The sequence below is a fragment of the Budorcas taxicolor genome, chromosome 11 (assembly GCF_023091745.1).
Source record: "Budorcas taxicolor isolate Tak-1 chromosome 11, Takin1.1, whole genome shotgun sequence".
NCBI lineage: Eukaryota > Metazoa > Chordata > Mammalia > Artiodactyla > Bovidae > Budorcas > Budorcas taxicolor.
Window position 1 is genome coordinate 64,450,780 of NC_068920.1, and position 12,432 is coordinate 64,463,211.

Here is a 12,432-nt window from a genome sequence, read left to right on the forward strand (position 1 = left end):
ACTGTTGCTTTGCTTTTGGCCATTTCAGCTTAAGAAAGGTTTCACAGGAACACTCTACTCAGCCAGCAGGGAAAATCTGTATTCAAACTGAAAATGGGTAACAGATACTTGTGATGTCCTGTTTGAGGCTGATCTTGCTAAAAGCAAATTTTCTATCTCAAACCATTCAATATAACAAATTTCTCTCTTATCCTCTTGGTTAGTCACAACAATGAAAACGTATTTCTCTCCCCCCGCAAATGACTGATCTAACAAAATCAGTCATTTGAAAACAAAGTGTTCTAAAAGAATCACTAATAATTTTCTTCCCTGTAATTACAGATTTCCATAGAAGGAAAAGGAAACGAAGACACAGTTGTAATAAAGTACAAAGAACTGCCTCCTCTGGTTTTCAAGGGTGCAGCAACCCTCTACTTGGTGAACTCCAACTGCTCATTCAAGTATCTCCACTAGGAGGTCCCACCTGCTTCTCAAAGTCAGCATGTCCAAAAGTAGGGATCAAGCTACAAAGGAAAAGAATGTTCTGGAGATGATATGATTAAAATCATATCATCAAAAGAGAGTCAGCAAGGAGTGATTTCACTAAGGAGAAGCTCCAGTCTCACAGGAAAGCCAAACAGACACCTGGAGGAAGTTCAAGGTTGCAGGAAATCAAGGACTCCCAGGGCCACGGCAGAAGGCAGGGGCAGAACTCAGCCCAAGAACAAAGGGAGTCCTGCCAGAAAAGAGGGCGGGGCTGTGCCCATCAGAGAAGAGGGCGGCGCCCATGATAGAAGAGGGCGGCGGCCTGTACTCCCACTGGAGCTTCGCCAGCAGCTCCTGGAGGGCGCGTGGAAACACACGCTGGGCCCCAACTGCAAGCTCCTCACTTTGCAGGTAGGTCAGGAGTGGGGCCAGGTACCTGAATTTCTAAAAAGCTCCCGGGGAACGGTGATGCTGCTGGTGTGAGGCACGGGATTTGAAAAGCACCAGCTTCGCCTACAGTGCACCTAGAGTGGTCACGGGACAGAGACGACTGCAGCGAAGTTCAGAGGTACTGAGACAGTACACCAAGGAGGAAGAATGCCGTGACGACGTGCACCAGTACAAAGAACTCACAACAGAGTAGATGCAGCTCAGCAAGAGGCGGTCTGGATTAGATTACGGGTAACAAGATCTTTCCTGTCTTTCGCCTTCCCCCCCCCCCTCCCCCCAGATTCCAGGCCTGAGCCAATAGTTTACTCCATGTTCACTGAATATTTACTGTAATTTGCAGTTTTCAAGATGAATAAAGTGTAAACCACAATTCAAAATTACCTTTTAGAGAAGAAAGATTTGCACAGACCTGCAATACTGGAACCAACATTAGCGGCACCAGCAGAAAGCAACGGACCCCCAGGAAGGCAGCAGCAGGTAGCTCCCTTGCTGGGGACTAGATCCAAGATTTCACCGAAAAGGCGGATCTGAGCTGAGGGCAACAAATGAGATTTTAACACGCAGAGGGGAATGAAAGAGCGATTTCAAGAAGAAGGAAAAAAAAAAGCTGTTCAAGGCAACATTCTGGGGCTGACACATGGACAGAGCCAGTGATAGATGAACTAACAAGGCAGGTAAGGGAATAAAACAGTGGGCCCTCAAAATCATTAGAAGTCTGAACCTTCCTTTGTGAAAGTGAGGGAAAGAAAAAAGTCGCTCAGTCGTGTCCAACTCTTTGTGACCGCATGAACTGTAGCCCGCCAGGCTCCTCTGTCCATGGGATTCTCCAGGCGAGAATGCTGGAGTGGGTTGCCATTCCCTTCTCCAGGGGATCTTCCTGACCCAGGGATCGAACCCTAGTGTCCTGCACTGGTAGGCAGGTTCTTTACTATCTGAACCACTGAACCTGTGAGTATCAATGATGGGGGGGGCGGGTAATGGCTGCACACAAGGGTGAGCTGCTGGCTCCTGAGCCTCCTCCAGACCAAGAGTTCACGTTTGCCATCCACACAAAGCGTTACAGCTCCACACTCACAAGGCGGACATGGCGACACACACTAGAAACAAGCCCTTCTGAGTGACCGCAATTCAAAAGTAAGGCAAACCCACTCTAGTCTAGATCTGCCATCAGCTCCATCTGCACAAACCTCTTCTCTCACAAATCCTTATGTTAACGCAACTGCAAGTGAAAACAGAGTGTTTTAGAAACAGCCACTGCGTTACTTTCTGGCCTCTTTTCTCTTGCTTTGTGACAAGAATTCCCTATGTTAAAAACAACCACAAACAACTCCACTACTTTCTAGGATGACAGGACATTTTATCAAGCTACTATGTTCATCGTAAGACACTAGAAGTCTTCCTCAAGACAGTTTATTTAGATTCTATGCCTGCATTAACAGATTCTATTCCTGAGAAACCCTCCAGTGAGCTCCAAGAAGATATAATAACCTTTAAGGGACAATCAGAAACAAGATGTTCTATTGGGCATAAATAATATGCCAAAAAATTAACCTTCAACACTGTAAACCTAGCAACTTTAACTCAAGACCTAAAATTCCAAGTTCCAACCAAGTGGCTACAAGATTTTACAACTCTAACAATACCACCTCCCCTCAGTTACAAGAATCCCATGTCATAGATTTAGGTCTCTTTTCAGCTAACAATTGACTTCCCTGGTGGCTCAGATGGTAAAGCGTCTGCCTACAATGTGGGAGACCCGGGTTCAATCCCTGGGTCGGGAAGATCTCCTGGAGAAGGAAATGGTAACCCACTCCAGTATTCTTGCCCGGAAAATCCCATGGATGGAGGAGCCTGGTAGGCTACAGTCCATGGGGTCACAAAGAGTTGGACACGACTGAGCGACTTCACTTTCACTTTCGGCTAACAATAGTAATAACCTAAGTTTAAAATTACAAATTCAAAAAGAAACCAAGAGTAAACTTTTTGGAGTCAAAATTACTGTGCTTTTAAAATACCAAAAGGCATGTAGTTTATAACCCTACCTACAACACAATTTGTATAAATAAAGTATTTATCTCAAATGAACCCAGGTTTCAAATGTCATTATTTCCATAAGAGAAAATGCTATTTTTCAACAGAAGGCAATCTTTGTACATACATAAATATATTCAAGTGCAGCCTACTCTAATTTTTAGTATACTGGAGATCTCCAAGTTACTACTGCAGAGCTGTATAGAGACTGAACTATAACAGCAGCGCATCTGTTCGCACTTCTTTAGCTACTGCTCCTTAAGAAACAATCTGGCTGGCCTTTGTCCCAGGTTCCCAGGAGACTATAAACCCTGGAATTTCACAACTGACAGCAGTCTCTGTTACCCACAGTGGACCTCCAGGACCTCGTCTTTTATATAAACAGGTGACTCCCAGGTGGCCCCTTATTCCAAGCTGGGGAGGCCACGCTGGAAAGGCTAACCAAGTGATTAAGAGGCTTGGCCCTGAGCCACATCCCATCAGCCTGACCTCCTGGAAGAAGAGAGGTCTATAGATGAAATTCGACCTTGTGGTCCATGATTCAATCAATCGTGCCAATGTAATAAAAACCCAATAAAACCTCTGGACTCTGAGATGCAGGTAAGCTTCCCTGGTAATCACAAAAGGAAGGGGTAGGAGGATGAGTCCTGAGGACATGGGAACACTGGGTCTGGGGCCCTCTCAGACCTCTCTCCACGTCTCTCTCCATTTGGCAGATCCTGGTTTGTATCCTTCATAATAAAATGTTAATTCTAAGTACAGCACCTTCCTGAGTGCTGAGTCATTTTAACAAATGATTGAATCTGAGGGGGCAATGGGAACTCCCAAATATGGGGCCAGGTGGTCACAAGTGCAGCGGACCTGCAAGCCCCAAAGCCTGCAGCTGGCATCTGAAAAAAGGGAAACTGATGCCCTTAACCTGTGGCGCCTGGTTGGCTGCCCCAGCGCTGGGCTGTTAAGAGCCAAAACCACACGGTGCATATAAAACAGGACATACAGCCCTGCCCCTCATCTCAGGACTTAACAGAGGCTAAATGAGAAAAAGTCGAGTGAAAGCACTTTTTAAGGCCTGTGCTTAGTCGCTTAGTCGTGTCCGACTCTTTGTGACCCCTTGGACTGTAACCCACCAGGCTCCTCTGTTCATGGGGATTCTCCAGGATAGATTACTGGAGTGGGTTGCCGGGCTCCTCCAAGGGATCTTCCCAACCCAGGGATCAAAACCAGGTCTTCCGTCTTGAGCCACTAGGGAGCCCTTCTAAGGCTTAAAGCATTAAAAAAAGGGACTTTTTGGTTACGTGCTCAAAAATATTTAAGAGGAAATTCTTAAAATATTTTTAAAGTTCACGATTGTTCAGCTTAAATTTATGAAAGGCTTAAAATATCAATAAATAGCCAGTAAGTCATATAGAAATAAAGTTTACTATAAGATAAAACTGAGAAATTCAATGAAAAGCATTTTAAATCTCAAGTGTAGAAACGATGGAGTTTCAGTTCAGTTTAGTCGTTCAGTTGTGTCCAACTCTTTGCGACCCCATGAATCGCAGCACGCCAGGCCTCCCTGTCCAGCACCAACTCCCGCAGTTCACCCAAACTCACGTCCATCGAGTCAGTGATGCCATCCAGCCATCTCATCCTCAGTCGCCCCTTCTCCTCCTGCCCCCAATCCCTCCCAGCATCACAGTCTTTTCCAATGAGTCAACTCTTCGCTAGAGGTGGCCAAAGTATTGGAGTTTCAGCTTTAGCATCAGTCCTTCCAAAGAACACCCAGGACTGATCTCCTTTAGGATGGACTGGCTGGATCTCCTTGCAGTCCATGGGACTCTCAAGAGTCTTCTCCAACACCACAGTTCAAAAGCATCAATTCTTCGGCGCTCAGCTTCCTTCACAGTCCAACTCTCACATCGATACATGACCACTGGAAAAACCATAGCCTTGACTAGCTGGACCTTTGTTGGCAAAGTAATGTCTCTGCTTTTCAATATGCTATCTAGGTTGGTCATAACTTTTCTTCCAAGGAGTAAGCGTCTTTTAATTTCATGGCTGCAATCACCATCTGCAGTGATTTTGGAGCCCAAAAAAATAAATTCTGACACTGTTTCCACTGTTTCCCCATCTGTTTCCCATGAAGTGATAGGACCAGATGCCATGATCTTAGTTCTCTGAATGTTGAGCTTTAAGCCAACTTTTTCATTCTCCTCTTTCACTTTCATCAAGAGGCTTTTTAGTTCCTCTTCACTTTCTGCCATAAGGGTGGTGTCATCCGCATATCTGAGGTTATTGAGATTTCTCCCGGCAATCTTGATTCCAGCTTGTGCTTCTTCTAGCCCAGTGTTTCTCATGATGTACTCTGCATATAAGTTACATAAGCAGGGTGACAATATACAGCCTTGACGTACTCCTTTTCCTATTTGGAACCAGTCTGTTCTTCCATGATGGAGTTTAGAAAATGTGAAATTCAGCTATTATATTCTGATTAAACCTCCCAAGAGCTCATTTTAGCCTTGATTGAGGCTAAATAATTGAGAACAATAAGCAACATTTTGCCTACTCATATACTGGGCTCAAGCAAAAACTATTTACATCATAACCAACTTTATGCCCATCTCCAACTAATCTTTTAATTTAAGGATAAGACCACACCGGTCTTTAAAAAGTTTCTCAAACCATCCCAGACGCATATGGCAGAGTATACCATTCAACTCTACCCTCTTGAACCTAAGATACTAAGCATACAGTGGTCTTTCTCTCAGTGATGAAGGGGGAAATTTAGAGTACCAGAGAGAAAATGCCTTTAGAGTTTAAATACACACACAAAAAAAATCCCAACAAAACCCTAGATTCTAGTTCTATTTCTCCTCTCAATCATCAAATAACTCTCTGGGTCTCATTTTTTCTCCAGGAAAATACAGGGCCATGGCCTACAGAACCGTCAGGGTTCATTCTAGCACTGGCGTTCTCAATCTACTTAAGTGTTGACAAGTCAGCAATTTAGAATTTAGACACTCTTCAGATTTTAAAAATGCCACAAGGTGATGTCAAAAATCATTAAAGCTTACCATGGTGAAAAAACGTTCTACACCAATGTATCCCGCCTTACTAAAAACAAAAATAACAAAAGTCTGCACCCCAATCAACAGAAACACACGTATTTACCTGCCACCTGAAAATCTATTTTAGCCTTAAGCAATTTTAAAGCTAGTCACGTTTTCCTAAATCTGATGCTTCACATCTACAACATGCAAAGCCTTTTCAAACTAACTACAGAGCTGACCTACCAGGACACACATGATGCTTTGACTTATTTTTAATGAGTTAATAATTCTGCATATCGTCACCCTGTTAAAACGTTTCACACTTATAAAACACAGACATTGAAGTATAGTGCAGATGGGCCCTAACTTAGAATGCTTTCGTTTACAATTTTTCGACTTTATGGTGATGCCAACGTGACACACATTCAACAGAAGCCACACTTGCCCTTCTGACCTCTCCTGGAGCCACAGACACCAGTGGGATACTCTCTGGTGATGCTGGGTGGGGCTCCACCTTTCCCAATTGGCCACCCAGTCCTGAGGATGGACCACCGATACACTCACAACCCCTCTGTTTTTCACTTTCAGTATAGTACTGAGGCTTCCCAAGTGGCTCAGTGGTAAAGAATCCACCTGCCAATGCAGGAGATGCAAGAGATACAGGTTTAATCCCTGGGTCAGGAAGATCCTCTGGAGGGAATGACTACCCGCTCCAGTATTCCTGCCTGGAGAATTCCAGGGACAGAGGAGCCTAGAGGTTGTGAAGTCCATACAGTGCATGGGGCTGCAAAGAGACAGACATGGCTGAGCACGCTATAAGCCCTACCTAAGAACCAAACACGTTTTTCAGGTGTGGAACCCATCATGAAAGAAGGCAGAAACTGAACACACTAAAGATGGTGAAACATCTCCTCTTTCCCAACTACAAGACTTGTACTTCAACTGGATCTCAAGGATTTTCCTGTCTTCAGCCTCCAGTAAGTCCTTTCATCACCACAATCACATCTCCAGCTGAACTTCAAAGGAAAAGATATAAAAGCCACTCCAGTGGACGACTGTTGAGATAATCACTCTTAGCATCTTCCACAGATCTAAGAATAAAGCTGACTTACACCTAAAGACCAAATACCTGTCACTGTTCTCAGGAATTTATTTTTTAAATCCGTTCTAGAGATCCACAAAATGTATTTATTTTAAAAGGGAGTTCCATAAATATAACTTTGGTAGCCAGAAAAATTCAGCAAAATAAAGATAAAACTGGATGAACTGCATTTTTATCTCATGCAAAAACACAAAAGTCCTAAGTGAATACTCAAAGCTAATTTCAAGTATTGGCTTTCAAAACTGTGAAACAGCCCATTCTAAGCACTTTATATGTATTAACTTCTTACCATAATCCTATAAAGTAGGTATTACTGTCCCATCTTACAAGGAAGGCAAACTAAGGCACCAAAAGATATTCACTTGCCCAAAGCCACACAATCAGTAAATGGAGGACCCAGGCTGTCTGACTCCAGAACTAATGTTTACATCAACTATATATCATTCATTCACTTAATAGATTTAACTGAGAGCCTACTGTGTGCCAAGCACCATTCTAAGCATCGGGGACAGAGCCACGAACAAGTCAGACAAGGCCTCTGCCCTCCAGTGGAGAAGAGGTCTTGGAACAAACAAGTCTTATGGGGGAAATGGATACATGAAGAGCGTTCAGTTCAGTTCAGTTCAGTTGCTCAGTTGTGTCTGACTCTTTGTGACCCCGTGAATCGCAGCACCCCACGCCTTCCTGTCCATCACCAACTCCCGGAGTTCACTCAGACTCACGTCCATCGAGTCAGTGATGCCATCCAGCCATCTCATCCTCTGTCGTCCCCTTCTCCTCCTGCCCCAAATCCCTCCCAGCATCACAGTCTTTTCCAATGAGTCAACTCTTCGCATGAGGTGGCCAAAGTATTGGAGTTTCAGCTTTAGCATCATTCCTTCCAAAGAAATCCCAGGGCTCATCTCCTTCAGAATGGACTGGCTGGATCTCCTTGCAGTCCATGGGACTCTCAAGAGTCTTCTCCAACACCACAGTTCCAAAGCATCAATTCTTCGGCACTCAGCCTACTTCACAGTCCAACTCTCACATCCATACATGACCACAGGAAAAACCATAGCCTTGACTAGACGGATCTTACCTCGTGATACATGCCAGGAAGAGAAAACAAACAAAATAAATCGAAATTTGACAGAGACAGGGGCTGGCTTCATCTTAGGGGTAAGAGAAGGGATCATTCTGATGTGATGACATCTAAGCAGCAAACGGAAGACATCTGTCAAGGCAAGATCACCACCAGGAGGAAGGGGCAGGCCAACTTAAAGAACAGCAGGGATAACATCCCTGAGACAGGAACAGCGTGATTTGTTCAAGAAACGGCAAAAAGTTCTGATTCAATTCTAAGGGTGACAGGAAGCTTTTTGCAGGATTTTGATCAAGAAGAGTGAGGGTGTAATTTATGTTTTTAAAAAGACCACCACTCTGTTGCTTTGGGATCAGTCAGTAAGACCAAGAGAAACAGGGTCATGGGGGAAGGCACTGTCACAACTGAGATGCCTCAACTAGGACAAGGATCCATGCATTAATTATCAGTAGACACTAAAAGAACAGCATGCAAGCTAACTGTCCCTGAAAAAGACTCTAAAATATTCCTCCTTCCTCATCCCCCATTCCTGACTTGATTTTGAAAAAAAATCAGTTTTTTAAAATATCCATGTTAATGCTTTAGTGGGTACTGTTATAGGAGAAAAAAAGGTTAAAAAGTATTTCCTTCACTTACAAACATACTCTTATGATTTATCATATGCCACACAAACCCATACATTCTTGAGAAGCAGAAAGCTTTACTGCTCTTTAGTTCAGGGCTTGTTCATTTACTTGGAGACAAAAAGTGGTAGCTCTTGTGATGAGCTTTCTTCTCACACTCCGTCTCAGCACATCCCAGCTCATACTATTAACAGGTTGTGGACTGCAATAAAGTACACCAAAGGGAATAACTTGTATTGAGGGAGCACCACGATGTACCAGGGACTCACTAGACGCCCTACATTCAAGAACTCATTTAATCCTCAGATACCCAAGGTACGAAGTGAAGTCTTCATTACACAAATCAGAGAAAAAGAAAAAATCAGAGAAATCAGTAACTTAAACTGTCCACGATAACAACAGACAGCGCCAGGATTTAAGCCTACATCTAACTCTGAAGTTCTTGTCTTTCTACTACAGCAGCTATCAAAGACAGGACTCTAAAATATGTATTACATGGACTCTTTCTGGCTTCTTATTACTGACTACCTTGTTGTTGGTGGGGCTGGGTTTCTTTTATGAAGAATCTGAGTTTTGAAGTTGGGAGGGCAGAAGATGAAGTGATCTTACATTTTCAAATACATTACTTTGAAAAAGTATTTTCTGCTTGAGATTCCAAAGAAATTAATCATAAAGATTCCCACCTTTAAAAAAAAAAATCTTAAATATCAATCGTTTACCATGAAGTAGGAGTAATGTTCTCTGAAAGTCTGGTACAGATTCTGTCCTCAAAAGACCTACAGATAAAGACAGGATGCAAATAAAAAGAAAATCATCAATAATATCTGAGAAGTGGCAAACAGCCTAAGGAGTGAATGAAGAGCCTTCTAGATCAGGGAAGGATTGCTGGAAAGAGAGGGACTCTAGGTGAGCTTTCCTGGAGAAAGGAATGGCAACCCACTTCAGTGTTCTTGCCTGGAGAATTCCATGGACAGAGGAGCCTGGTGGGCTACAGTCCATGGGGTCGCAAAGAGTCAGACAGGACTGAGCCAGTAACATCCACAGGTGAGCTTCCCAGAGTCTAGGAAGTACAGCGAGGGGGAAAGACTAGCAGCTTCTGCTCCGGCTAAGACGAGCCTTCGTGCAAAAGCAGAGATGGAAGTTTGGAAAGCAGGTAGACGGTACCCAAGGTTACCTACGTTCCACACTAAAGAGGAAAAGGCTAATTCTCGCAGACTATAGTGGACAGGCTAGGCAGACAGACAGAATTAAGGATCAGAATTACATAAAGTCCTTAACAGCTAGTTACAAGCTCTTTTATGGTACGTGCTAGCCTAGTTATTCTCATTTAAATGATACCATCTCTACGCTGGACGTGACCTGAAAAGACGCGGAAGGCAGAAATAGTAGACTCAACACCTGCAATCCTTTTTTTTTTTAATCACAGGAGGGTTGGGGGGGGGGCGTCAACTAAGGAGTGATACACTAACGTTAATTCTTTCCCAACTGAGTTTCGGCAGTAAGAGCAAGGAAACATGTAGGGAAATGCCCCTCTCCGTCCACTCAAGTGCTGAATCATTTCACAAGGAGTGCAGTGGGCGAGGTACGCTTGTCAGGACAGTTGGGGACAGGTGCCCGCGTATTAAGGCAACAGATAAGTAACCAGGAAAAACAAGTGAGTAAAAACTGCCTTCGGAGAGTCCGACGCCGATTCCCGGGTCCGCGGGGCGGAGGGGAGACGCCACGGCCGGAGGCCGGGCGGAGCGTCCGGCGCGGGGCCCCGGCCGCCAGCCCGCGACGCTTGGAGCCCGGCCGCCCGCGCGCACGAATGAATGGCGCGGGGCTGAAGAGCCGGCGCGGCGCCGGCGCAGCAGCCGGGAGTTTGCGGCGCGGTCCGAGCGGGGCCGGCGCGGGGCGCGGCGGAGAGGGCCGCGGGCGCGGGTCGTCGGCGAGGCGCCTCCGCGGGCGGCCGAGCGCGGGCGGCGGCGCCGGGCCGGCCGCGCCATGGCGGAGGGGGAAGGGGAGGTCACGCGTTACATAACCCGGCAGCTGCCGCGCTTCGGGCGCCGCGGGCCGCCCAGGCCGCGAGACCAACGGCCGCCGGGCCCGGGCCGGCGCGCCCGCCCCCGCCCCGCCTCAGGCCGCCGCGCCGCGCGACGCGGGGCCGCTCCCACCCCGCCCCCACCCCCGCCGCCGGCCCGGGGTCGCTCACCTTCAGCCCTGTCCCAGACCACCATGCCCGGGCGCGGCCGCCTCCTCCGGCCTCGCGGGCCCCGGCGCCGCCGCACACGGTGCCCTCGCCGGGGGCGGGGAGGAGGGCCGGCGAAGGAGTCGCACCGCCGCGCCGCGGTCCACGCTCGCCCCACGCTCGCGGCGGCCGGCCTGCGCGCGCTCGGCGCCCGCTCCGCCCCTCCCCCCGGCGGGCGCGCGCGCCGCGGCTCCGCCCCGCCCCGCCCCGCCCCCTCCGGCGGCCGGCGCGCTCCCAGGCCCCGCCCCGCCCCGCCCGCGGCTGCTTGCGCCCCGCCCCGCGCGGCGCCCGCGCCCGCATGGAGCCCTGCCCTGGGCGATGGCGAACCGCGGGCGCCGAGCCCCTGCCCTCCCCGGCCGGCCCGCAGCGGGCCGCGCCTCCGTGGCACCTGACCATCTCGCTCGCGGGGGCGGAGAGGAGCGCGGCGCTGGTCCGCCTTCCGCATCGCGCCGCCAGCCTTGCACCCCGAGCCCCTCGCGCCTTCCGCTTGGGTCGCGGAGCCGTCCCGGCCTCCGGGAGGCCCCGCCCGGCTCAGCGCTCCCGGGTCTGGGAGGGCACAAGTACAGGGACTGACCATGCTGGAAACCCTGGAAGATCCGTAAAACACCGGGGTCCCCCGCCACTAGCCGTTGACTCACAGTGACATCTAGTGACGAAAGGGACACTCGCGAACTGACACTTTGCTCTGTGTCAGGGGGCGACCGGGAATCAGGGCCCACGGAGATTAGTGGGAACGAACGCTGCGCCGCCGAGGGTGAGCGTTGCCAGCTCCTTTGGGGGCTCGAACACTGGTTCCTGCGCGACCAGGCTCGCCCTGCATTGCACCTGGATATTTGTAAACCTGCGGCAGGTGGCCCATCCCACATGCAGCACTGGGGTTACACGTGAAAGCAATTTGATACTACTGTCCAAAAAATAATCATATATTATCTATGTCTAAATACAATTATAATTGAGGACCTTCTGGCAAAAGACAGGTTGTTGTATAAGGACCGTTTTCCCTCTCTTGGCAGTTTTGGTTTGCCAGATCATCCCATATCTCCATTACAATAGTCTTTGTTGTTGCAACGCACAAGCATGAAGCGAACCCCCCAGCAAAGGCTCAACACTGTCCATTTATTCCCTTACCTGAAAGACTTGAAGAGTTTGCAAGTGCTTAGGAAACAGTTAGTACTCTTTTCAAAACTGATTTTGCAGAGCAGAGACTTGTTTACTGGTGATTCAGCCCACTGGAGTGTGTTGCCATTGCCTTCTCCAGTATTCAACTTGTTTCTTTTTTCCAGTCCCTTGTTTTTTGCTGCTTTATAGCTGAGGAGCCTGGTAGGCTGCGGTCCATGGGGTCGCGAAGAGTCGGACACTTCACTTTCACTTTTCACTTTCATGCACTGGAGAAGGAAATGGCAACCCACTCCAGCGTTCTT

At 47.8% G+C, this 12,432-nt stretch overlaps 1 protein-coding gene across 3 annotated transcripts in view; it reads right to left on the minus strand.

Moving 5' to 3' along the window:
• REV1 (REV1 DNA directed polymerase) overlaps positions 1–11,101 on the minus strand; it is a 75,232-nt gene extending 64,131 nt beyond the window's left edge. For all 3 annotated transcript variants that reach the window (XM_052649664.1, XM_052649663.1, XM_052649665.1), the window contains exon 1: positions 10,976–11,101. The gene's annotated coding sequence lies outside the window, so the exon portion shown is untranslated. The remainder of the gene's footprint in view (positions 1–10,975) is intronic.
• Positions 11,102–12,432: the final 1,331 nt, after the last annotated feature.